This window comes from Aptenodytes forsteri, unplaced genomic scaffold (genome assembly GCF_000699145.1).
Source record: "Aptenodytes forsteri isolate BGI_AS27 unplaced genomic scaffold, ASM69914v1 Scaffold146, whole genome shotgun sequence".
NCBI classification, from domain to species: Eukaryota; Metazoa; Chordata; class Aves; order Sphenisciformes; family Spheniscidae; genus Aptenodytes; species Aptenodytes forsteri.
In genome coordinates, this window is record NW_008795128.1 from 4,558,390 (window position 1) to 4,586,009 (window position 27,620).

Genomic DNA, 27,620 nt, shown 5'->3' on the forward strand with positions numbered 1-27,620 from the left:
TCGTCGCGCCGCCGCGGCCCCCCGGCCTCCCCGTCGGGCGCCGGCAGAAGTTTGCGAGCGGGAGCGGGAGAGGTGGAGGAGGGTGACACTTGGGGTAAAAGGAGGAGGTGACACATTGGGGTTGGGGGGAGGAGCAGGGGAAGGAGATGACACATTGCACTGGGGATGGGGTGGGGGAGGGAGGCTTATCCCCTCCCCTCCGGTTTCCTTCAGGATGATTATTTCCAGGCCCTTTTCTCTCGGTCGGGTCTTTCGCTGCGATGCTGTCGGGGAAGTTTTATTATTATCTGGGAAATGATGCCGCTTTCGGTGATGGATAATTCGTAGTAAAACCGCTGCTGCGGGTTTTTTGTGGCGCTTTTTTTTTTTTTTCCCCTCCCTCCTTTCATTCGTCTTTGTGGCCCGAGCAGCGCCGGGAAAATTCCGTTTCTTCTGCAACTTGTTATTCTGGAGCCGGGCCTGCCCCCCTCGCCCTGGGGCTGCTCTTCCCGCACAGGTACGGAGCTCGGGGCCGGGGCGCCGCCGGGGTTTCCCACTCCTGCTCCGGCACGGCTGCCGGCATTGGGGACGGCCACTTATTTATTTTTATTTTTTCCCTCCCTCCTGCGCCTGTGTAGGTGGAGTGGGGCTCTATGTGGGACTCTGCCATTTGGTGTAGTCCTCTTGTGCATGCTCCTTTCTTCACTTGCCTTTCTGCGTTTTTTTGTTTTTTTTTTTTGTGCTGTTGTGTGTTTTGTTTTTTCTTTTCTTTATTATTCCGAGCTTCACTGTCGGTAGAGCTTTTCCCCCAACCACCTCTGCAGTTTGGTGGGTGCTGACGGGATTGTACGCCGAGGTTTTTAGGTGAATTTGTATTGGATTAATGCATGGAGCTCTTCATTCAACTTCTCAAGTGTCAAAAAATGAGGCTATGAACAGATGTGTTTCAATATGGAGAGATTTCCAAGTTCCTAATTCTTGGGGGTGGAGGAAAGAGTGCCATTGGAGAGTGGCTTTTGTTTTCGATTGGTGAACAAATGTCATCACATTTCAGTCACGTGCTGTAATATTCTTTGTTCAGCTATCAAAGTATGATATCTGCTACACCTGTTCCCACTTTTTAATTGTAAGTAACGGTGATTGCCTGCAAATCTTACAGTTGTGGATAGGAGCACTTGCCTTCTTTCTCCCCCTCCTACCCCCTGGATGTTTGTTTGGGCCCAAGCGCTGAGCTTGACAATGAACTTTTGTTCACTGTGGAGACTGCATGTAAAAAGGTCCCACTGGGGGGTAATAACTTGCGTGTCACGAGAAAGTTGTGTGCTGTGATGTACAGTAGGTAGGTCTGAGCGTGGAAAAATCAGGTGGGGACATGCGCTCAGTCATGGCAGGGCTCTAGTAAGGGGTAGGTAGGCTCCTTTGGGCCAGTGAAGTTTTCTTAACTAGATATGCTGTTGCTTGTTATCAGGTTAAAGGACAGATACTCCCGTACACCCATATCGATAGATAGATACATCTGTTTTGCTTAGCTGTAGATTTTCAGGTATCAGAAATAGAAAGGATTTTGGCTGTCTCTTTACTTCTTTTTTTCCTTCATTGTGCTCACTTCTAACAATGAAGACACCTGCTTAGTTTCAGTTTTGTAAGCCAGCTTCCTCTGGCTTTCCTGTGCTTGCCCGGAGCTAGCTGGTGAGGCTGGATATGCTACATAGCGGGGGAATGTTTAACTTTGATGAAAAGAGGCTTATTTTGGGGCTTAATTTGTGAAGTAAATAGCATGCTTTTCAAAGCGGGGGGGGGAGGGGGGGGGAACCCAACACCAACCCTAGAAATCTAAAATTCATGACTTCTACCTGGTTAACGCGTAACGCTAAAACTTTTATATTAAGCTTGTTAGTGATTGTGTATAATATAACTTCATCGTTTATATTTAAATAGTGACATTAAGTTATTAGTAAGAACAGGATCTTAAAGAAAGAAACAAAAAATGTACATAACTACCCATATTAGTTGGAGAAGTTAATTACCACACTTTAGTAGAAAGATCACAGGCTTTGGGAATTTTATTTATATCTGGGCATGTTTCACGATAGCTGAATGAAACTGTTTCTTTGGGGGCATTTATTATTATTATTTTCTAGAAAGGAATTCTGTAGCTCAGTAAGTGAAACTTTAAAACTGTATTTAAAAAAAAAATAGCTGAAGTGCTTCTCGCATGTTTTTAAACCTTTCAACCTTACTGTGGTAGAGAAATCAGATTACTTTTACGATAGTTACATCAGCTAGAAGTTTGAGCTGATACAGGGGGAGTATGAAGCAACCTCTTTATCCATTGATTTCATGTTGCATAGTAGCATGTATAGAGTATCACTTCAAGGTGTTGAGAGACCGGTTGTCCAGCAGAAGGTAGGTGCTTGCTCACTGAGTACTTACCACTAGCTGGATGTCAACTATGTCATACCCCCAGTTTTTAGCCGTACTGACCTGAGCGACAAGAAACTTGGAGTGGATCCCATTATGGGTTTTAGTGCTTTTTTGGTTAACTAACAAAGCTAACATGGTGTATAATTTAAAATGTCACATTAAGGAATATTTTGTTATTAATAATTATTTTACCATTAGTCACTATAAGATTTCTACCTGAAAGCTTTTAATCTTTGCTCTTCTGTATGTGCATCCTGAACTGGATTTGTTGTGAGGCGAAAGAAGGCAGTTGAAAGTGGTTTTTTCCCTTTAGGGGATGAAAATAGGAAACTTTCCTTCAAAGAACTTAAGGCAAAAGTAAGAAACTGAAACTTATGCGGCTCAGAGAAAAATGCTGTTGTGTTTTCCAGCTTCAACAGTAAGATCTCTGCTTTCAGTTTAGGTTTTGTAAAGATCTCTCTTCACCCTAGGCCATTCAGCTTCAGCTGTGTTTCAAGCATTGGGCCTAAATAGTTCTTACTCCAACTTTACTTCTCTTTTTTAGGGATGAGGTTTTGTGTGTGTCTGTTAAACGTCACTGTAGAAATTATAATTAAAAAAAAAAATATCCTTGGACTGGATCTGTACAAAGGAGACAGTTTTCATGCATTTTTGTGTTTTTTGTTTTTTTCTTTTATGGCGCCTTAGAAAGTTGTGAAATTCTGTGTGCAGTTGGAAAGCTTTAATTGTGAGCCCGGCTATCACTTGGGTTGTTCATGCAGTTTGTTTATAATGGTCATAATTGCATATGAACACATCGTAGCTGTTCATTTCCTTTATACTTATTCTCAAAGCCCTGAAGAACTGTATTCGGTCAAATGAATTGATACTACTGGAATTTGTTTACAACAGAGATTTCTCTTGCATTTCAATACCAGTTTGTAAGAACCTTGATAGACTCTTATTTCGTGTGTTACGGGCATTTTGCGTGGGTACCAGAAACTCAAGATGAACATCATGTGAGAAACACATGTTGGTGACTTAACCTTTTTACTATTGTTTTGGGTTTGTTTGTTGGTTTTGCTTGTTTAAAATCTTCCAGAAAGAACTTCGTAGTGTGATAGGGCTTTGCTTTTCGGAGGACCATCACACGGTGATGTGAGCTGTAAAGCAGACCAGCCTTCAGGAGAGGCTCCTTGTGTAGAAGGGGCAGCGCTAAAAACCTATTATTAAGCTTCTAATAGTATTTCTTTACTGTCCCCTTCGCCCTTTATGCTTACAACTGTGCAGTCACATGCATAGCTGTATGCTAGAAGTGTAAGACTCCACAAAAGGCCTGGCTCCTGTATGTTCGTGAATTGCCCTTGTTCAATTACTCTGTGCCAGAAAGCAGCTCACATCCTGTTTCTGATGTATTTTAACTGCACAAAGGTTATTTAGGAACAAACCATATACTGGAAAGGTGGGGCAGTGTGCAGAAGGGTTTTGAGATGTCTGCCGAATGCAAGGGGCAAGATATTTACTTCTGTACCCTGTAAATAGAGGGTGAACTGAAGGATAGTTTTTATAGGTAACTTGCATTAATATTTCATGTTCAGTACAGCACAAAGCCAGTGTCTGGCTTGTGCTGGTGGTAGAGATATGCATTATGCAGGTAAAAAAGAAGTTTATTTACATTTGAGGGGGAGGAACTTCATATTTTCTTATTTTCCTTTTTTTTTTCTTATTGCAAATACAGTCTCATTTAAAAAAAACCAAACCAACCCCTGTGTTTCTCTTATAAGTTTTAAATAATTTATGGCTCCTGCACCTTACCAAGTTCCTCACTGAATTAAAATTGGTAAAGTATGATTTTAAGTTTGTTTGACTCTGCTTTTGTTATGTCAAAACCTCACAAAAGCAAAGTGGTGAGTGTAGATATAGAATGGCTATAAAATGTACAAAAATCAAAAGAGGTTTTAAAAATGTACTTAGTGCTGAGGAAAGGTGCACTTGTGTGACAATTAGACTTTACAATTAGAATCACCTGTCCTTAAAGTAATTTTTAAAGCTGTAGAAAGTTCTGAAAGGTCCCTTCCTTTGGTCTGAGACGATTGCCATGCCTACTGCCCTAACAAAGCCCCAACTTTACCACAGAATCTTTTGTTTTAATACTTTGATCGTCCCGGGCTTTTAAGGAGAAAATGCGCTCCTTGGTGTAGGCTTCTCTGCAGCATTTATTTTCTGTTTTACTGTTTACATCATTTTAATATCTCTGCTGGAATTATCTAGTAGCCTGTGCCTTAAAAGCTCTTTGCCTAGATAATTTGACCTATTATTCGTTCCCTCTTACCTGAGATTTCTTGTTCATTGTTATTGCAAACACTCACGCTTTGGTTAGAGATTGTATGCTCAAGGCATGCTTTAAAAAAGGCACACCAGAACTGTCCCCCCCTCAAATACTACTACCCCCCCCCCCCCTAGCCTGATGTTTGTTGTTACTGGTGGGAATGCATTTATAGATAGTACATAAGGAGTGAGGCTCTGCTTAACACGAGCTCTGTTGTAGGCCATGTTCACACAGCTTCTATGCTTTTTTAATGTCAGATTTCTTAAAATGTGTGTTTTCCAGATTCTGCCTTTCCACCTGACAGTACTGTGCTTGTAGGACAAAAGGGAATGTTACCAAGTTCACTTACTACAGAAATTGTGTTGCGTGCCTCTTAAGTGAGGGACTCTACCATTGCATGTGTAACTAGAAATATGTTTTGAAAATGTAGCCGGTGCGTTTCTTGATTGGGAGTACGGATACATGAATGGTTAAAACAAACAAGGGCAGATTTGAGCCTGTGACTCTAAGATGGCCTGTGCTTGGTCTCGGTCTCCAGGCCTGTGAGAGAACTCTAGCAGAGCAGCTGAGCTTACAGTCGGTTCATTTTCGTTGTTTCTGCCTGCGAAATACAAGCTGTCAGTGTGAAAGGGAGAAGGAACATTGATTCCTTCCCTTGTTCCCCTCCAACCTTGCAGATCCAAGCATCGTTAACTATGTGGATCCCAAAGGCAGCGTAGTTGCAAATAGTTAATTGAAGAGATCAAGTGGTATCCTATTAAAGCTTTAAATTGTTTTAACAAAACTTCTGAGTAATCGCAATAATTATTTTCTGATAAGCTGGCTGATAGTAACTATGGCAACAGCTGTCTTTGGCCTATGGACAGTATTGCTGTATTGACAAAACCTTTAGATGCTCCTGAGGCCTCTTGCCTCTCTAGGGAAGTGCATTAGGATGTCTTTCAGGTGACTGAAGTGTCACCGTTTGTCTTTCTGTTGCAACAGGACATTGTCTTTCTCTTGGGTCATAGTCTTGGTCCTCTTTCTCTTGCATGTTTTTGTGGGTGCTGCCTGCTAGCCTGGAAAAGCTGCAAAGACTGTCTTGTTCTACAAAGACTAGCGAAACATACAAGTACTTAGATGGAATTATGTATGCATATTATTGTTTTTTAATAATAATAATCCAGAGCTTGGGGAAAAGGGAGGGAAAAGAAAGGAGGACTTATTCATTTTGATCCCTGGTTGTTTCCTTCCTCGATTAAAACCTTCTTAGAACAGACTGGTAGGGGGAGCTGCCCTTCCCTTTACTGAGCTGAAGTACAGCGTATTCTTCTCTGAGGCCTACGCTGAGATAGAGCTATTTAATTTTCAGCTAAGCTCTGCTTATTTTTGGAAGAGAGGCAAGCTCCTGCTTCAGTACGTTGTAGAAATGGAGGAAGAGAGTAATTTGTTTCCAGATTACTAAATTCTGGACATGGAGAATATGCCCCTCACCAAACATACTTTTCCTATTGATATTCAGAAGAACACTCTTTAATGTTAATAAATGTAGCAGTCTTGGGGAAAAAAAAAAATCTTACTGCACTTTAGGATAAAGATGTTAAAAAGCTATGGCCCATTCTGCATGTTTGAAAGTAGCTAAACTGCTGATTATTCTTCGGGAATTATTGGTTAGCTGATGTGTATTTTTACTGAAATCTTTGTCCTCTTAACTTTGATGTATGAGAACTGGATATCGATCCAGCTTTCCTGATGATTACTAGCAGCAGTCTCCCTGTACAGTATGTGTATGTTGTTTGCTGGCCCGTGGAAGTGTGCAATATGGCCTACATCTGGTCTCATCTTCAGTAAGAATGTGGCTTGTGGAAACTACAGGCCCCAGTATGCAGTGCTGTGTTTTTAGCTGAATAGCTTGCCTGGACTGTGATATACTAATACATCCTGGGACCTGTGGTTTTCATGAGCAGAAGTTGGACATTTGGGGTGACAAGTGAAAGATGCTGTAGTGTTCTAGAAACAGTCATCGATACCTTATGCAGTTCTTAGTTGGTCAGCTTAAAGCTGTGCTGCTCTTACTGTGCAGCAGCATGTATTTTTATTTACAAGTCGAAGACAGTTTATAGTTGGGTAGTATGTTTAGGGAAAAGCAGTCGATGAGAGAAGTCTTCCAACTGCCTATGTGTTTTTGTACAAAGAATATATTAATAATTGCACTAACACCTTGCTTCATCTGTGATTTCCAGAATATCAAACAGGATACTTGCAACTTTTAATCTTTCGAGGCAGCGTTATGGATGGAGACATTTGGCAGAAGGAGGCTTCCGTTACTGGCAAGATGGCTGCCATGTTCTCCTTTCAAACTGCCACCCAACTGTCACAGTGGGTTTCTGTCAAAGTGAAGGGGGATTTGAACAGCTCTTTACCTGCCGAGATCTCACTTCTCTGCTCTGTTTCTTGAGGTTGAGTGATGACGTAGCCGCCTTATGCAGCAGAGCAGGGTAGCCGGTTTGTGTTCCTGCTGTGGGGGTTAGTGATGTCATTGCTGGTTACCAAGGAGACACAGGGTCTCAAACTCAGGTATTGGCAGGTGTGACCAGAAGCAGAGCGCATCTGGCAGTTTTTGTCTGGTGTGTTTGAGCCCTGACCACTACGCTTGAACTCGCGTCGAAGAAGGTGAAGTGTTTCTGGGGTAGGGGTAGAGGAATAGTAGCTTTCAGAATGCTTATTTTTTTTATATCTGTAAGAATTGTGTATTTTCATGCCAGATGTTAACTAATAATGTTCAGTGGGATTTGCTAAGTTAACATGGACGTTAATTTGATTTCAATTGTTAGACCAGTAGTAAGTTTAGTATTTGCTGTGGTCTCGTGTGCCAGGTTTTGGATACTGCAGTTGTCTTAATTTTTAAGTGAGCAAACACTTAACTTTAACTGATCCGAGTCAATTTCTTTGTTGTTCAGTTTGTGTGAGATAATGAAAAAAGGTTTATTTTTAAGTGCCAAACAATATGAAATAAACCTCTTTGATGTTTTTGGAGAAATTAATTAGAGCTCCAGTCTTGCAAAAAGTCATGTGTATTTTACTTTAAGGCCCGCAGAAGTCACAGATGATATCTGAATGCTTAAAATCGGAACCTATATAAGTAGTAGTAGGATCAAAACCTCCAATCTTGTAATGTTGGAAAGTAGCTTCTTTGTATTCACCATAACTAGCTTATATCTAGGTCTGTGTGGCAATATTGTCCTTTTAGTAAGTGTCTGGAAATTCCACTTAATATAAATTTAGAGTTCATATTTGCTTCATAGTTGTGCAAAAAAAACCCCAAAAACCAACAAAAAGTTGCTCTCTCCTTCACCTGTATAGATTATAAATATGGCAGGTATTTAGGTTTCTTTGTATTCACCATAACTAGCTTATATCTAGGTCTGTGTGGCAATATTGTCCTTTTAGTAAGTGTCTGGAAATTCCACTTAATATAAATTTAGAGTTCATATTTGCTTCATAGTTGTGCAAAAAAAACCCCAAAAACCAACAAAAAGTTGCTCTCTCCTTCACCTGTATAGATTATAAATATGGCAGGTATTTAGGTGGTAATAGCTTCTTTGAGGCAGGGAATGTATTTTTGTCAGCACTGATGCATTGTACACACTGTACATTGCTGACACTTCTGTTTAAAACTGATACGAAAAAGTAAATCTATACAGAGATTCCTCTAAAACCTTACATATGCTGTAATAGAGTTTGTAAACAGTTAGTAATATAGTTTTCTTTAAGTGTTCCCAGCCCCTTCACAGCCTATGTGGAGCAAATTGCTGACAGGACACATGGTTAGCTGAAATAGTTACTATTAGTATATTGACATGATTAGAAAGGCTGTCATTGTTGCCATGCAAGGATGAAATTCCCTTTCATTGACTGATTGGGCCTACACAACAGGCAGGAGAAGAAACCAAGATAAATCTATATGTAGTGGAATGATGATGTATCTTGTCCTTCAAGGACGTTTTACCCTCTGTAGAGAGCCTGCGACAGTGCCCTCTGTAACACTGCTGTATCAGGGTATTCTAGATAAGGAACGTGGGTAGTAGGGATGTACAAAAGGGTTTGATGCATAGTTGTAAAGAAAAACTCTTCTATAAGTACTTCTTATCTCATAAGAGCAAATGTGGCCTGGTCTGGGAGGAAATCCTGTACCTGCTCAAGTCAATGGGAAGCTTCCCAGTTGAATCGAGAATACCAGGATTTCATTCTTTTCCCCCAAAAAGGTAGTTTTTAAGTGGATTTTGCAGGGCTGAAGCACTTGACAAAATTTGAAGAATCTGGTGTCTGTTTAAGATGCTGCTGCTGGCCCTTAGGGGATCTCGCACTAGGTACTTTGTCTCCCAGTGTCTTTGCTGTTCTTTTAAAAAGTGGATAATATTGAGCTCCTGTAACGCTTTGTAAGGACTTGGAATCTATTTATTCAGGGCTTTTGCTTAATTTGCTAACACGACAAAATTTTACATGAAAGCCAGAAATTAGTCCTTGATGTATCCAAGGAATACTTTTTGTCTCCGTCTCTTCCTTCTTGCCAGTGTGACAAAACTGCCCCGATTGAGATGTTCAGTCCGAAATTTGAATAACCTGACTTGTGATGGATTAAAAAACAAAACAAACAAACAAAGCCCCAACAAAAAAAACAGCCCCATCCCCCCAACTAACAAACCTTTTTTATAACTTTATAAAAGGACTACAATGGCCTATATTACTAATAACGAAGCTTTTTGCTAATTTGTATCTAGCTGGAGCTCCAGACACCTTACTGTTTCACTGCTGCTTAGCTTGCAGTAATTGTCTCTGATAAGCATCTTTATCATGTAAATCTATTGTTGTGTGTAGTATGAATTTGCTGTATTAAGGATGCTCTTGTCAGTGACCCCAAATGGAAAGGATGTGGCTACCTGAGCTTCCCCTGTTACCCTTTCAGAGAGTACATTCTGGTCAGGAATAAATTGGGAAGCACTAGCAACGTTTGCGCTGTTTCTGAACACCAGGTACCTGTCCTTGAGTCAACTGCAATTCTTCTCCCAAGGAGGAATCCCACCATACCCCTTATTTTGCCTTTTCAGAGAATCCTGCTGAAATCAGTGGATTTGTCACCATGAAACTTGTTTCAGAATTAGAGACTTAGTTTCCATTTCCCACCTGCATTTTGGCATATTTCACCAGCTCTACTTTTCCTTTGAATTTCCTGCTCTGAATTAAACATGGAAATCTCCCCCCTTCACATAATTCTCATCCCTGTATGGCAATTTCTTCTTGGCTTAAAACTCAGTGTCTTCTCCCACCTTACTTCTTGCAAGAATTATATTTGGATGCCTGGCTGTTGATGTAGAACTCTAATAGATTGTGCAGTATTTAGTTTAATCAAACAGTTTTTCTTGTGATGATGAGCTGCAGTTCTTGCAGCCAGTCAAAACCTGATGTTGTTGGCCTGTTAAATGCATGCTCCAGCTTAGTTCCTCACTGTAGTAACAGTATCTTCTCAGCTGCAGAGTTGATTAGTTCAGCATAGGTCTGTAACTGTGTGAATACCAGTACCTCAAGTTGTTGTTTTGCACTGATGTTGTCATTGCTACAAAATTGCATGGGCGAAAATACTGATCTTAGGTTTGCTCCTTCCTGATGTAAGATAAACATGTATGATTCCTCAAAAGTTGGGACCTTCTTTCTGGTTTCCCTTTTCTAACTTAATCTATCCTTTTTCTGCCCATTTTTTTGTCCAAAAATGATGATTTTTCCTTATGCCAAATATATTGTTAATATAATGGATGATTTCATCATCATATATATAAGCTGTCTTACTCTAAGGTTTTTGAAAACTTAAACTAAGGAAGGAGACAAGTATCTGTTAAATCCCTGTTTGTTGTGTGTAGAAAGTACTGTGTATGAGACATGCCTGTATTTTTCTCTCGGGTATATCAGAAACTCCTGCAGCTTCTTCAGGAACTCTTGCATAATACAGGAAAGGTTGTAAATACTACCTGCATATTTTTTTCCATAATTTTTGTCATTTTCCCACATATGCAGGATATGTTTTAAGCCTTCAGCTATGCAGCCTCCATTGTGTTATGATTAGATTTGTTTTCTCTATATTGCTTTCCATGCTGTGATCTTTGGTAGTCCAGTAGGCAGTAAGACTTGTATGGGCTTCTTGGGGATCAAAAGTTGTATTAGAAGGGAATTAAAATCATGCAATAAACTTTCATGTATGTTTCTGGTCCTCGTATGGCTTTTTTTCCCCTCTACTGTGTAATAACCAGAGTCTAAATTGAGAGTAGCTGGGATTTTTCTCAAAGGGGTTTTAAAAGGAACAAAAAAAGTCACCCTTGAAACAGCAAGGAGAAGAATATGTAAGGACGATGTAATGAAAGGAGTGCATGAGAAATTGTGTGTGTGTAGAGATATGTGTTAAACATCTTTTCTAGCAGAGCAATAGGACCATTAAAAATCTGGGCATTAGTTTTTAGATAACAGAATTTGTTTAAAGAGTGACTTTGCAAAGAAGTTACTGTAATGATGGGCACTACACTGATACCACAGTAGTGCTGTGATTGTAAACATAATTGTGAGCGTTGGTCTTGATACTACTGTGGCATATGCAGTACTAGTTTAGTGCCCCACACTGTTTTGTCTCATCTTAGTGTCTGCTGTTATGGTAAGCCGCCTTGCCGTCTGGTGGCTGTCTTCATCTCCTAGGACAATGTTGGAGTGGGGCTGTGATGTACATGGAATCAGTAGGTCCCAGGAGGGCAGGTGAAGGATGTGGTGATGTTGGTGTGAGGAGATGTGAAAGAGGAGTGTCCCTCAGCAGCACGTTACTGCCTTCTCCTCTGGGTGAAGCCCTTGAGGGATAGGTCCTGGCTCCTTAGGAATAAAAATAATTTGAGGGAGAGGGAAAATTGACTGCCAACAGTAGCTTCCTTCAAACTGCTGATCCTTTTGTTTAGAAAGCGTAATCACACCATGCTCTATGATACCCTTTCACTCTCTATCAGCATTGTGAAAGTTGAAAATGGCAGTCTTTCAGTTGGTTACAGTAGCCCCTAAAAATGGATAAATCTACAGTTTAGTCTTCCTATTTTAAGTAAACAATTGGTTAAAAATCCGTGGCAATCAGTGCGAGTAAAAATGTTTTGGACACTTTGTTTTTCTTGTAGCTGAAGTCTACTTTCATTGTACTGCAGTCTTGCACTCAGCTTTTCTTCCATTAAACACTAACTGTATACTTCTGTGATTCCATGTTAGATTGGCACAGTGATTCAGTGTTATGTTTATGTGATACAGCGTGTAAATCTTTTTACTTATATTGAATAATCATGGTTTTGAGAAGAAAGGAACTTCTATTAAGTGTGTGGTTACTTGAATTCTTCCTTTCAGATTAGTGACTACCATCAGTACTCCCACACTGAGTGTGACTACCCCAGCTACAAATACCATTCTCCAGATGCTACAGTTCCCGTTTGTGTGCTTTTGAGGAGAAGGAAGAAAAAAAAAGGCTTTTGAGGGGTAAGGAGGAAGAACATAATAAAAGGGGAAGGGAAGACAGAATTGGAGGTTGATACCTGTGCCTGTATATTTACAGGGAGCAGCAAGAGTGCCAGCTGACTGGAATGTAGGGGAAGGAAGATCAGAGCACATCAGTGAAATAATTTTGGAGTGCTTCCTGTTGACTTGTTAATACTGCATGGAATTTGGCCCAGGCAATCTGCTGTTGTGAATCAGCATAGTTTATTCACTTGAGTATAGGTGTGCCTGTTATTATTTGAGAATCTGCTTCACTTGAAAGATAACAGGTCAGTCTGGTAAGTAGTATTATTCCCATGTTTCAGATTAGAAACTGAGGCAGAAAGAAATTGATTTATTCTGCATTGCGGTAAATTTATTGGAGACCTTAAGCTAGGAACGGAGGCCCTCACTTGTGTGTTTAATCCAGTAAATTGCTTGCTTCCTTCAAGTCCTGAATGTTGCTACGTTGTAAACAAAAACGAGCCTAAAAATTATTTCTTGATTAAGTATGAGTGGTGTACCAATAAGTAGTGCTTGCCCCAAAGAAGGTGAGATTTTTGTAAAACTGGTTGTACAAAATAAATAGGGTACTTTGTAGTTTTGGATATTTTTTTTATTAGGTTATAGGTTTGAATGGGGATGGGAGACCTTCTGATGTATAGGGGAGATAACAATTAATAAATGTTAATTTGAAATCCAGTGAAATCTGAGTTGCGTAGGTAGGTACTGATGCCAAGAAACAGTCCTGAGCTAAGTTCTGCAGAACAGGTTATCCTGGGTTGAAGGAAAAGTAGAGGTTTGAATGGGGATGGGAGACCTTCTGATGTATAGGGGAGATAACAATTAATAAATGTTAATTTGAAATCCAGTGAAATCTGAGTTGCGTAGGTAGGTACTGATGCCAAGAAACAGTCCTGAGCTAAGTTCTGCAGAACCTGAAAAAATATAGAAGAAAGATGGTGATGGTGGTCGTTGCTGCTGAAATTTTTTTGTCTGCCTTTCTAGCTCCCTTGCATTATACTACAATTAATACAAGAAATTGCATATTACTATGTAGGCATGTTTTTACAGATACTGTTACATGGGCACACATCCTAAATGTATCCAGAGGGTCAGAGTTAAGGTTAGTGCTTACATTTACCAAATTGAAACACCTCCAGAATGTACTTTTGTCTATGACCAGTGTGTGAATGAAGTTCCAGTATCTTTATGATACAGAAACAGTGATATTATACAGTACTTTCTGAGGCTGGCACAATGGAATTAACGTAGCTAGTTGCATGGAATGGTTCAATGCACAGCAAAAGTAACACTGAGTAACTAGTGTCATCAGTGCTGAAGTCTTAACCACTTGTTAAAACTATTCTGTGTACAGCTTATGTGAGCAGAATTCTCCAGTCCTCCCAAGTGAGTACTGTTCAGGGACAGATATCTTGTTCTGTTAATTTGGACAAACCCCTTTTCCAAGTGGAAAATCAGCAGAGTCAGCAATACCCAAATTTCTGCATCTGTCCAAGTTGACTGGGTCCAGCGTTGCTTCCACTAACTCTTTTAGTGCTGCTTAATAAGGACACTATATTCCAATGCCAACATGAAAGGTATGGCTCCCTTTTTGTTACATGCCTTGCTGTCTATTGTAAATAGCTCACTTAAAGGTGTGAGTCTGGTGCTAAGAACTCCATGTGATTGATTCTGTGACTACTCATGGCTTTAGGCTCTTGGGCTCTGGTGGGATATTGAATCATGATCTTTTAAATGTGTGTCTCTTGTTCTGGAGTATCTCCAGTTACAACCCTTAATGGCACTGCTTGTGGTGTCTGCTGGTGTCTTAGAGTATTTGTGAAGCTCAGGAACTTTGGCATATGCCCCTCTAATGTTTCATTAGAGTTGTTCATGTTTTGAGACTCTAGTTCTGCATAAGCCTGGGGTTGACTTTCGGCAGTAAGCTGGTTTAGTATGGTCTCTTTACTGAAGTGCTTTTATGTTGTGACATCTCAACTCTGTAACTGTGGAGACAGCTTCAAGGCCAAATACAAGGCAACTTCAGTAACTACTGCGTCTCATACTCTACAATGTGACTTCTGTGAAGTGGCATTCTGTTTTTGGTGATCTCTTGATTTATAGATGGGTGTAATGAAACTTCCTGGAGTATCTTCTTGTGTTAACAATTTGGTAATTGGCATGCTTCTCCTGTTCACGTGCAGTTAGTCCCGCTTACATCACCACTGCTTAATGAAATGATGTTTCTAAAATAAGTCTCAGGTATATTGCCTTGGCATTAAAGGCCTGAGATCCAAAGAGAGAGCATTGGCTGGCACTGCAGTTTTCAGAGAGAAGACTTTCAATTAATGTTCTCCATGTTGCCAAAGGAAGCAGTTCTGCTTTGTATGCGAGTGTCATGGAAATGTGAAGTAAACCAACATGAGAACTGTATTGCATTAGAAAGGTCAGACTGCATCATCACTAAGACCAGTGGCTTGGAATTGCAGGCAAATGGGCATAAATCTGGAGACATCCATACAGTTGTCCAGTCTTCCTCTGTCACCATGCTGCCTAAAGTGTGAGAAGAGAAGATGATGCCTTAAAATCGTTGCCTGTATTTTGGAATATATCGAAATCAACTGAGTTTTCCTGTGTAATAGTTGAAGAAGTGTCAGCAGATATGGGGGAGAACAGAAACTCGCCTTGAACTTAGGAGAAGAGCAAGAGGGTAAACATTTGGGGTTTTTTTATTGTGAGCAAAAAACGTGAATGAGATTTGAGAGGTTTCTTGGTACTGCTTGGAGCTCTTTTATACCTTGCTTGGTGCTAGAATTTGCTCTCAGTGAGAGATGGGGCACTTCAGAAGAAAACTTTCCAAGTTGTATATCTGGAAGACAAATTATGCATCTGTGATGGGCTTTACTGGTGGGATGGAGAAGAGAGAAATGTTGCCCCGTGGATGATCAGCAGAAGCACTGAAGCATGAATAAACTTGGCACACACACACACACGTTATGATTAAATCTTCTTGCAGTTCTCTCGGGGACACCAACAAATTCAACCTGAAACATTCAGCATATGACAGCATGGAGTTAGAAAACATCTAGTAAATCTGAAGTTCCCAACTACAAATAAGAGTGCCAATTTCTTTGAATTGTTAGTTTGTAGTGCTGTTTGTTGCTGGTGTAGTTTGCACAAATGATCTTTAGGATGGCAAGGGCATTATGTTGCTGTTTTCTTTCAGCAGGACCAATTTCACTGCTATTACTGGCCTAGATAACAATCCTCCCTCCCAAAACAAAACGAAAGAACCCCAAACCAACCTGTGTGATTCCATAAGCAGAAGGCTATTTAAATAACAAAATGATACTACCCCCTATGTGAAGGAAAAAAAAAAGTAGCACAGCCTGAAACTCTTATTTTGTTGTCTTTTTGTGTGACTTAAGAGATTTCTCATGTAAACTGGATCGTGGTCAGCTTTCTCACCAGTGTAGCTGAGCAATAATTTTATTGAGGCAATGTCTGCGTCTTCATGAAACTGATCACAAAGTTTCTGCTCTTTCTTCCACATTTTTATCCTTGATACTTGCTTGTTCCTGATAAGGATGATAAGCTTATTGGGTACATCCATCTTCATCTTACTGCCTACAGCAATACTGAAAGGTGGTGTATACTGGACACTTGCTTTGTTTTCCAGACCTGTTGTAATTTGGGCTCTAGAAAATGAAACTTCTGTGTTTCTCGCAGATTGAGACCTGCTTGTTTATCCTACATGGCTTTCAGCTTGGCTATCTTCAAAAGCTCATCTGTCAGAAGAGAAGGGAGCTGACAGTGATGAGAAAGCAGACATTCACCAAATTGTTTAGGCAGTGCTTTCTAGCAGGATTAGCAGTACTTCCTAGCAGAATTCTGTACGATGTTTGTCCTGGGCCTCAGCTTGAGGTTCTGCATTTTCTACGACAGTAGTACTTCTTCAGCTAGACTTCCTTATTAAAAAGGAGAGCATCCAGTACCGCTCCAGGGTCAGACAGGACCTGATGACTTTGGCAAGTTCAGTTTTCTTGGAGAGGAGTCAGACATTCATCTACATGTTCCCTTTGAATCCGTTGGTTCAGGAGATCTTTCCTCTGGTCAGCTGGGAGGAAGCCAAATTGTTGCCAATCTTAAATGGGTCTTGGCAGTTTTTCCAGCAAACATCCATGGCTTATGTTTAGTGCTGCTTTCCAACTTTCTGGGTCTTTCTCGGTTAGGAGAGACTGCCTGAATCTCCTTGGGTTGACATCCTGATTAGTGAGGGGCTTATAGGAGAATTTTTCATCAGTCTGATGGGTTATGTAAAAACAAAAAACCCCCACACCCTTGAATATTGATCATGTCTTTATTTCAGTGTGGCATTATATTACACAATAAGCATAAACCAGTTTGATTTCTGCTTCAGAAGTTACAATTTCTGCTTTTAACATTATATGCTTGAGTTACAGCCTCGTTTATTTAAGAACCAACCTGCAAAACAACCCAAGACATATACTGGTATGGCTGCTCAATGTGATTAAATGTAAGAACTAACATACTGTGCTGGACCAAATGTCCATCTAATCCAGCATCTTGCCTTTATCAGTGGCCAGCAGCAGCAGCTGACTGAACGGCGAAGGAAATGGGTGAATTCTGTCAGCTGCTGAAATATTAACAGTAAATTTCTGACAGACGCTTATTTAGCTGCTGCCTGAGATGGAAGCTACATTTGGGCTATTGCACTGTGAATAGCAACATCAAACTATTTATAGGTGAACTTGTTTGCTGCCTTTTTGAACTCATTTATATCCATGGCTTCCATAGTGTTCCACAGCAGCAAGTTCCACACAGTTTAACTGCATTTTCTGTGTGCGTGGTGGGTTGATGCGAGAAAAATAGTTTCATTTGTTTTAAACATGCTTCCTGATTGTCTTTCCTCTCTGTACCATTTCTAGTTCTCCCCTTTTTGAGGTGGAGCAGCCAGAATTAGTGCAGTGTGCATCACAGCAGAATGTTCCTTGTTTGTTCTCTGTTCTGTTTCTAAGACCTTCTGAGATTTTCTCTGACTTCTTGCTGCTGGGAGTTGAACTGTTTGCTTGCAATAACCTCAATCTTTTTCATAAGTAGTAATGCCTAGTTTAGACTCATCGTTGTGTATTTATAGCTAGGGTTATTTTTTCCTCTGAGTGTGTTACTTTGCACTTGTCAACACAGGACAATAAAATGACAAATGAAAATCAATCATTCAGTATTATCAGATCCCCTATAACTCTTTGAAGTTTGCTTTTATTTTAACTATCTGGAATAATGGAAAGCATCACAATGTCTGCAACCTCCCTTTTTGCCAAATCAGTTAAAAGTATGTTCACAGACTCAACCCTGGCCCTTGTTATGGTAACTTCCCTGCTTTTTGACTGTTTAGTGTTTTCTTTATTTTCAGTCTTTTAATATATTCTTAAGAAGGGGAAGGTCCTCTCATGGATTTTGCTCTAAGGTGGTGTGAGGTGTACTAATGGGTTCACCTTCCTTTTGTTTTTGATGCAACATGGTGTATGAACCTTGTGCTGTTCAAGATGTATATATTCCAGTGTCCCTTTTCTTTTGCTTGAAGTTGGATGTCCAAAAGCTTCAGTTCATTAAGATTGCAATCTTCTATACGAATGCTTAGAAGAGAGTGTTCCTCAGAGATGTGATTTTTTTTTTTTTTTTTTTTTTGATAGTTTAAATGGCCAGTACTTTGTCAGCTTAATACCATTAATTATATCACCTCTGGTAGGTAGTGGCATTCCCTGCTCCTTTTTTCAGTTCTTTCCTCTTCCAGTTTGTGGAAGTCCCTGTCTTACACACTCAGCACTGATCTCAGTGAGGGATATTATGATCAGTTTTAAGGCAGTTTGATTGTCAGGCAAAGGGCAGGCGTTAACTCTCATAGGTTTAATCCTTGTTTAACTAGAACATCTCAGTTTGATTTTTGGGGGAGTTTGTATTAACTAGTTGACTTTTTGGGAAAGTGGGAACAGACACTTTTCAGAGAAGAAATATTGCTAGAAAGTAATGCTGCTTTTGATTATTATGCTTCTACATGTGAATTTACCTTCCCCTTGCTGCTTTGAGTATTGATTGGGGATTAAATAATTAGCCTGACACATGTACTACTCTGTTCTTTCTTACCATACCTGAGAGGTAGGAAGAAGGGCTGTGACAGACACTTCTGTCCAGAAGACTTCTGGCCTGGAGGACAAGACGACTAATGCTTCATGTATGAACATGCAGATGTGACATCCAGACTATAACAATTTACCCGCTGTAGGAGTTGCATCCTTTACTTCAGCTTTGCTCAGTGTGTATGGATTGTACAAATTTTCACATATCTAGGTGGTTTAGATTATTGTTGGGGGAATCGACCCCCTTTCAACTTCCTTGCTATTTGTGCATTTGGTAATTTGAATTATAATTTTACATTATTATATTCAGAAGCTCTTAGCAGCTTGTTCTCTTGTGTGGGTGCATACTTGTGATGCTTTGCAAGTTGTGGAAAAATATTTTTTTGGTACGTTAATATTAATCTGTTGTGGAATTTGAACAGTGTCTAGTGTACTGTGTGACTGCAGCAGGAACTTAATAACTGCAAAAAGTTTAATTCATAAAAATTACTGTTATCTTAAAGTAAGACTGACAGTTTTAGATGTTCATGAATGAGAAGTCTGAAGAATGTGTTTTGTTTTTGTAGCACATGTAACCAAAGCAGCTGAAGCTTGCTTCAGTTCTCTGTCTCTACCTGGACAAACCATTGTTTTGTGTATTAGTGAACTTCATTCAGACACTTCTGAAAACATAGAAAGCCAAGAAATGAATACTTTCATTGTTATAAACCAGGTGTCATTATTGTGTGTTTGTATTTGGAAGATGAAATGCTTTAAGTGACTTGACAGAGGCTGTTCAAATGAACTAGTTCTGAAATTGGCAACACATGCTACTGCTGATCTGAGGGTCCTTTGGTCTGTTCACTGAACAACCATCCTCTCCTCTTCAGGAAAAAAAAGTACTTCTTAGCATTCTGCCTTCTTCCAGGACTGGAGCCTGTAGTATGTATGAAAGGGTGATATACAAGCCACTTCCCCCACAGAACCCGTGCCAGATATTACGTGCTTATTAATGCAACTTCAGAAAATAGAAAGGGCTGAAATAATTGAAATTCTTAATGTTTCTCCAATAGATGATTTGAAAATATGCCATTTAGCACAGGTTAAAATGACGATAGGGACTATTATTCACTAGGAGTGACTTCCGAGACATTAAATGCCTCTTGTTTTAGAATTCTTTAAAATGCTCGTGTTTGTTTTGGGGACTTAAATACCCCCTGCCTGGTACAAGGATAGATGTTTTCTTGCAGCAGAGGGGGCTGAAAAGGGTGTGGACAGCTATGTCCTCCTGCTTTTCCTTCCTTCTAGTGCAGGTGTTTCTTGGAAGACAAGGGACTAAAATAAACCTTGTAATTTAGTTCAGGTATATTGTGCAGAATAGAGAGGGGGAAACAGCTGCTCAAATTTTGAGATCGGAAAACAAATCTGTAATGGGGAAGAGAAAACAGGTCTTTCCAAGGTGCGTATATAAACTTGTATATAAACTTGTTCTCACTTGTCCATCTTTTTTGTGTTGGTTGTTGTCTAATAGTGAGTTCTTTAGGACTCTGTCATAAATGTTTTATGTATCAAGTGTTGTCAGGGTTTCCATTGCAATGAGCTAGTTAAATCACTGTTTAAATAATAATATATTTAAAAAAAAAAAAGTTGCATGTACTCTGGATTGTCTGGGAAATCTTATTTTTTAATTGCTGTGGACCGTTCCCTGGAAGGAACAAACTGTGGTGATTTTTTTTTTGTTTGGTTTTAATTTTTTTTTGTGTGGATTTTTTTTTTTAAGGAAAAAGTACAATGAAACCATTTTTGCCTCCAGTATTCAGGTAAAGTGTGTATTTCTGTACTTACCTCTAAGTCTTAGTGTTCTTTAATTTTTTTTTTTAATGCAGTATTCTGATACATGTTTGACCTCCAGCATGTTACCCCTTTTTGTTTGGCCTGGCGAAGACGAATTTTGGGACTTCATTGTACCTTAGTTCTTGCTGTTCTGTTTCCCTGGTAGTTATGTGTCAGTCTCACGAGACTGTGTTGCATCGAGTACTTTACCCAAAATGTCATTCAGGGTAAAGCTATTAGAAAATGTGTGTTTTATCTCAGTGTTGTTCCATCTTGCTGGGATGAGAAAGTTCACGCTATATAGAGACAAAACTTTTTTTTTTGTCTTGAACCTGGGTGTTGCAAAGCTACAGGGTAGATTAGGAATCCTAAAAGCAGAAAAATGCTGAATTAGATAAAGTAAAAGGCTTAAAGTAGTTGTCAGAATGGGATTAACCTGGCAGAGAAATAAAGTTCTCTATAAGAGAACACTTGAGGTACTTGGGCCACCACTTAATTGCACTTTTATTTAATAGCGTTGTATGAAAATAAACAGGGGAGTAAGGAATTGGTGTTGAAAGAGAGAAATGTGTGAATATTAAACTAGTGTTGGACTTGTGTATCTGTTGAGAGAATGGGGAAATCTGAATGTTCACAGAGCCCAGCAGGAAGCAAGTGAGAAGAGGGGATTTTTTCTCCTCAGAGGTATGCTGTGAAAACAGTGATGCAGCCTGGCAGACTTAAGTCCTGTTGCATTCAAGGAACAAAAACCAACAGCTGTCGAAGGCTCAGAAGCTGCAGGGTAGCTGGTGTAGTAAAGAAGAAAAAAATTAGGGTCAAATCTTGCACAGTAAATTGTGATTCCCTCATCTTTTTAAATACGGATACTAGAGCTAAAGGAAGCAGAGAAAAAAACCTGATGCTAGAATGATCTAGTAGTTTAAATCTGAAGGGAAATGAGGAGAAGTGGTGGACTCCTGCTCATCTGCAGCAGCACTGCACGCAGAGCCTACCTGATTTAGGCCTAGCGACAGTTGCGTTGGAGGCCTTGGGAAGGCAGATAGCTCAGCAAGCGTGTTTTCTCAGTGTGACGTACTTGGGAGTGTGTACAGCCTGCATGCTAAATGCGAGTGGCTGGATTTGACTTCGCTTATAACAGTTCTAAGAATGTAATGAAATCCCTTCTCACTCACGCTTTTATTTTGGGATGGAGGGGGAGAGAAAGGAGCTTTCAATATTCTGGTTCAGAGTTTGAAACAAGCATGTTTTACCTAATTCTGTTTACTGCCTTTTTATTTAGACTACTTGTAAAAATGTTGATGCCTTTAAGTGCTCTATCATAATTTATCAGTACACAAAACTAGAAACTCATGAAAACCCTAATGCTGTTTATTTTCTTGATTTAATCTATACACAGAGCATACTGTACTCACTGTTAGAGGGTCTTAAGCTGGTCTCTTTTTTTTTATTTCTTTTTTTTTTAGTGGGTCTCTGTGCTCAGGAGATCAGGAATGCCAAAATGACAACATAGTATAATGAAATAATAGCTGGTGAAATAAAATAAGTTTGGCTAAAAAGCAAATCAAATTCAAATGTAGAATGAGAATGTTTCTTAGTAAATGTTACCAGGCTGTACTTAGAACAGGTGTTGTATTTATTCAAGAGGAGAGGAAAATGTGATACCTTTCTGGTAGCAGCAGAGGGTCCCAGCTGCCTTTTACAGGGTTCAGAGCACCCAACAGAATCAACAGAAGTCTGAGACTTTTTTGCATAGAACTGTATGAAATTAACTTGCCAGTATTCTTTCTAGAAAAAAAAATCACTTCTAGCGGGTGAGAAGCATTACCTTTTTCATCTTGTTCTTAAAATCTGAAGACAGATTAAGAAACAAACAATTGTTCTTTGATACTTTTGTCATATGAACATCTGTTCACCAACAAATCATTTTCATATTGTTTTCTGACAATTACTCAGAAGCCTGTGACATATTAGAGCCAGTGATCTGTAGTGTTGTAAAGGCAAGAATTTGTATATAGTTTCTCATTTTGAGCCATCTTACTTCCTGTTAAAACAAAAGTTCTACAAAAGATAAAATGAGCTCCTGGATTCTTTTAAGTATTTTTCAGTATCATAAAATACAGAACACATCAGCAGCTAATTTTCAAGTTTATGCTGCTGTACTTATATACATGAAATAGCTTATTTTTAATGCATGTGCTAAAATAATTAAATTGAAGAGGCCAGTTTAAGAACTGTGCCAGACAGGAAGTGTGGACCAAGTACTTGTTCCAGTATATTGACATGAAAGTTGACCCATAGCAAAAACAGCACAGGTTGGTTTAATTTTAGTGTTTAAAGTATGTCTTAAATGATGATTTTTCTCCTTGACCTTTTTACACAGCCTCTTCCTGGATGATACAGTAAACAAGTAAAGAACTGTTATCCCTGTGCCAGAATGAGGATAAGCAGAAAATAATAGTAATTTCTATTCTGCCTGAGTAACAAGCAGAACATACAGAATTCAGATGCCAGGCAAACTCAGATGCTTCTTTTTCCCCAGTCGTCCTGTAGGTCTTCCAGTCTCAAAATGAAAAGAACGTGTCTACGTGACTGGCTCACTGAAAACGTAACTCACAAGCCAAACTTCTGACCAGGTGGGGAAAGTGAAAGATGACTCCTTGATGATTGGTTTAGCTGAAAAGCAGCAGAGTGCTCAGTCTCTTACCCACTACAGCACACTGGAACTCAGTGACTGTTGAAGGAGGTCTCCCTTCTGCTGCTAGCCCAGTGTTCCTGCTGCTTAAGCTTGTGCTTGGTGCTCCCCAGACCTATCAGTGAATTGCTTCAACTTTCTGTGGGGTGTGACACCCCCTCACCCCCCATTCCCCCCAGAAAAAGAGTGGGGACTGTTGGTGGTAGGGCTTCACAGCTGGAAGAGAACATAAAGGAGAGCGCCTTGGTCAGATAGATTAGCTGCCTGTGGGAGTGTTCCAGCTGCAGGATAAATTAAATGAAAGTGGAGAAACTGGAGGTAGAACTGTAAACTCTGAGCAGAACTGGGATTTACTTAAACCTCTTGGTGTACTCTTAGTCTAATCTTTCCTTGTGCATGCTTGAAGAACTGTCATTCAGTTAGCAGGTTTCATGGACACACTGAGAGAAGAGCTTTACTGAAAGTACAGCATCTGATTTTGAAAGGGCTTTGTAAGTACAGAAGTATAAAAGATTACCTGTTGTTGTAAGGTGCCCTACCGTATAATCACTAATCACAATTCATCTGCATTTTTTAATGTTTGCTTATTATTACATGTGTACCTAGCTTCTGTCTGATATTTGTGGGAAGGTAACATCAGTAGAAGCTTGTGTAGCTAATCTCCATAAATCTGTCACTGAAAATCTCCCCGTTGCTCCTTGTGATTCTTAGCCTGTGATGCTTTAAACTGAAAGTCCATGTGATTGCAGGGCTTGTCTCTTTGTCATTGTAAATGCATGTTAAATTTCTTTGTTCAACAAATTTTCACATTTTGGTTTTCTATTTCTTAATTTTAAAATGCATCGGGTAATTGTGTCTGTTTCCTGTCTGTTGCATGCAAGTTGCCCTTCATCAAAATATGTTTAACACGGAATTATTCCCTTAACTGATACTCCCTTTAAGTAGTTTTCACTATACTTTGTAACCATGGAAATGGTGTACAGATAATATTTATAAGGTAGAAGGAAAAACAGGATGTCTAATGGGACCCCTGCTGTTCTGAAATCTCTTCAGCAAAAAGAAGTCCAGGCTCTTGGGATTCTGTATAAATGTAATAGGAAGTCTTCTGTAATGCAGAATGATTTGCTAGAATATATGTATTCACTTTAAATAAATGAGTTCATACATTCATGTTGGATAGTCTCTCAGTTGTGTAATCACAAAACTTTGCTCTTCATTGAAATGCTAGATTTAAGAAAACTTTGATTTGCAGTCACTCTGTGCTAACACTGAAATGGAAAGCTTGTTCTTCCTTGCTGGTGCTGTTCTTAAATACTTATATTTTGGACTGGCACTTTCACCGTTTCCTCTCTAAAGCCTGGAAGAAGGCTTTAGAGCAAAATACTCGGTTACTTTGAGTCGTATATACTTCCTTTATCCTGCCTCCCCTCTCCAGGAACAGGATCTTTCCCTTCCTTAACTGTTGAGGATGTGTGTGTGTGGTGATTGTTTTGTTTTAATTTTATTCCTCATCTTTAGTGTTTTGCTCTTTCAACTTTTTTTCACTTGTTTGGCATTTCCCCCTGCTGGCAGATTGAGTTAATAGCACTTCGTTCTGCTGTGGAAATGGAAGGCCGTAGTTGTCCTTGAATGTCACTGTTCTGTGGTTGAGGCGTTGGCTGCTTTTCTAATTTTTTTTTTTTTTTGGTCCTCTGACCATCTCTGGTAAATAGATAAAATTCAAAGAATAGTTTGTATAAGCAGAGGATGTGCACCTACCTGAAGTTCTCCCCATCAAAAGTGCAGTAGCATTTCCAGTGATAGAGATACCTCTAGTTTTGCATTTCATGCCTGCAGTCTTGCAGCATTACCCAGATCATCTCCTTTTGTACTCTGGACCTCTTCCCAAAACTCTTAAGGCACTTCTGCCTCACTAACGCATCGTTCCCGCAAGCCAGTTCTTCCCAAAATTAAGTGGATTGCTAGAAGGGGAAGAATAGTTTGGCACTCAATATGAAATTTCTCATCATGTTTAAAAGAATAAAACAGGAAATCAGAGATCCCTCTGTTCTTAATGGAATTTGAGGGGAAAAAAAACCTTAATCAGTACTGGAGTAGAGTTTTCTTAATTTTTTTATTGTTCCTTGCATCTTCAGTTGTTAAATCAATTACTAGGATTTCCTGTGTGTGTTTTCTAGAAAGTAGTCTTCTCTCTTCCTCGCAACTCCTCTATCTCTTTTCCCTAAATAGTCCTCTGTGTCTGAAGTATGAAAGGAAGGCAGAAACTTCTCAATGACTGGAATGAGAAATTTACAACACACCTTAAACAGTAGAGGTTAATGAACTGATTTTTCTGGGCATGTTTTTAAAAAAACCCAAACCACCAACCTCCAAATAACTTTCCTTTGAATTTCTTATAGATTTTGAGACAAAACAGTTGCTAGTACAGCTGGGAGGGTACAACTTCTGTCTTCTATTGACCTTCCTCCTTTGTAAATAAGTCGAAAGTAATTTTTTTAAAAAATTCCACTTCTAAGATTTAACAGATTAACTGACACTTCTTGAAGTTTAATTGATAAACTTTTGTTTTCTAAAAAAACCATGTTTCCAGCAACTTTATAGAATGTGGCAGAATGCAGCAAAAATTTTTGGAAACAAACACCAAACTCTGCCTTCCACTGATTTATATCTTTACTTCATGTAAATGTTTTAATTTTTGCCAGAAAAAATCCCTGGCTTCCTGCTTCAAATATGAAACTTTGCTGTTGCACTGTTAGTAAAGCATAAACTTACAGACTTAATTAGGACTGGGGTTTCCTCTTAGTGTATATATAGATAAACAGTCCTTCTAAATAACAAAGTAATTCACTAAAATAGAAGTTCAGGTCATCCAGCTTTTTACATGAGCAGGAATTTAGCCACGCTGCATAGAAGGTGGTTTTGTGTTTATCTAAAACTGGTGAATGGTAACTCACTGAGCAAAGTGCTTAGTGTTCTTGTTTGTATTTCTCTGCAGTACTATAACTTTTGAAGGCAACAGTGCTGTAAAATATCCCCATATGCTGGTTTCTGGGTACAAAAAGCAGAATTGTACTGATGATAATTTTATGAATGTTAGAAGGGGTTAGATGGGAAAATACCTTGAGCCCATGGTATCAAGTCAGGAAGAATTTCTGCTAGGCTTACTAATGGTCATAGGTTAGAGAGGCAGACTTTCTGTAACTTCCTAGTTTAGTTTTTATTTAAAAAAAAAAATTGTTTCCCTGAATGCCTTATTTATCATATGGAAGGAAATAGAAAAGCAGGGAGTTGAATTTGTTGTGGGTTGGTTTGGTTTGGTTTTAAGTGGCAGCACCTTACTCTTTCCTTTAGAAGGAGGGAAGGTATATGTGTGTGAGAAGTGGGAGGATGGGTGTTTTATTTTAAAGATGGCTTAAATGGTTAATCCTTGGCGAGTTAAATTATGCAAACTTTTCCCTTTCAAGTGTAAGTGACTTTAGGATGTGCTTCTCTGATTCAAGAAATACACTGCGACTGTTGCAAGAAGAGGGGTTTGTGCATGGGTTAAAAAGTGCAAAGCCACATACCTTAAATCTTCTCAGGTGAGAGAGGCAGTCTTGAGATTTTAAAACATACTTGTGCTAACTTTCCACTAGGCCAAATGTGGTTCTTCATTTTGCTAGAGAGCATGATCTCATCCCCGACCCCACCCCCGACATGCCAGGAAAGACTGTGTTCAGGAAGAGTTACTAAAGCCTATCAGAGCTGTAGTCATAGAACAAGCAGAGCTAAGAGGGTAATCTTCATCTGCTTACATGTGTTTGACTGCCATGGCAAGTTTTGGTTGATATTTTAAAAATCATGTTGTGAAGTGGTTTTGTCTTTACAATGGGGATGGTCTTTTTAGCTGTAATGAGTCTTTTAGCTCATTTTCTATATGTTAAGTATAGCACTGCTTCTGCAAAGATGAATGATGGCATCACACACTTCCATTTAAACTTGGTTTGATAGTTTTCTAAACTGTTTTAGAGAAGGTGAAGCGATCTATCCCCAAATGATATCAGCTTCTGGTGTCTTAAACTCCTAATTGCATCTGTTTCATGGCTAATCATCACAGCAGAAGAAACTCAGAGGCAGAATTGGAGCTTGTAGTTTGAATCCTGTAGGTTGTCTGTATGCATCAATAGAAAATCCAAGCTCCTTGACCATTTTAATGGGAGTTATCTACCAGTATTGGGTGGGGATAGGGAGGAGAAAGAGAGAAGTTATAAAGGAGTTGTGCAGATGGACAAACCAGAAGGCATGGCTAGTACACTTCAGTGCAGTCTCAGTTATCTTGGGCAATCCTGTTGGTGCCTTTACCACCTGCCTGGCACATGTTACTGGGGCTGACTGGGAGTTCTCCCAGCTGCAGCACAATGGCAAGATCAGATTCCCTGCACTGGCACACGGGAGACTTGTTTTTAATCACGGAAGCAGCAGCACCGGCACTGCTAACATGGTCATTGAAATGTGAGCCTTATAATAATGTAATTTGAAATAGCTCTTATACTCCCTGTCTGGGCTGTGTTTGGTCTGTCTTTTTCTTGAGACTGCAGAAATCCTGTCCTGTTAAGGAACATGAGTTGTTTCATTTCTCACTTGAAAATCACAGTAAAGTAACTGCTATGACTTATTTTCCTAGAAGATACTGATAGAGTGATCTCTGTATACAGGTTGCCTTTCAAATATAGGAAGGAGA

General features: G+C 39.5%; 1 protein-coding gene across 1 annotated transcript in view; it reads left to right on the plus strand.

Moving 5' to 3' along the window:
* Positions 1–378: 378 nt before the first annotated feature.
* PHF21A (PHD finger protein 21A) overlaps positions 379–27,620 on the plus strand; it is a 130,409-nt gene continuing 103,167 nt past the window's right edge. Inside the window, exon 1 of the mRNA XM_009277530.1 lies at positions 379–496. The gene's annotated coding sequence lies outside the window, so the exon portion shown is untranslated. The remainder of the gene's footprint in view (positions 497–27,620) is intronic.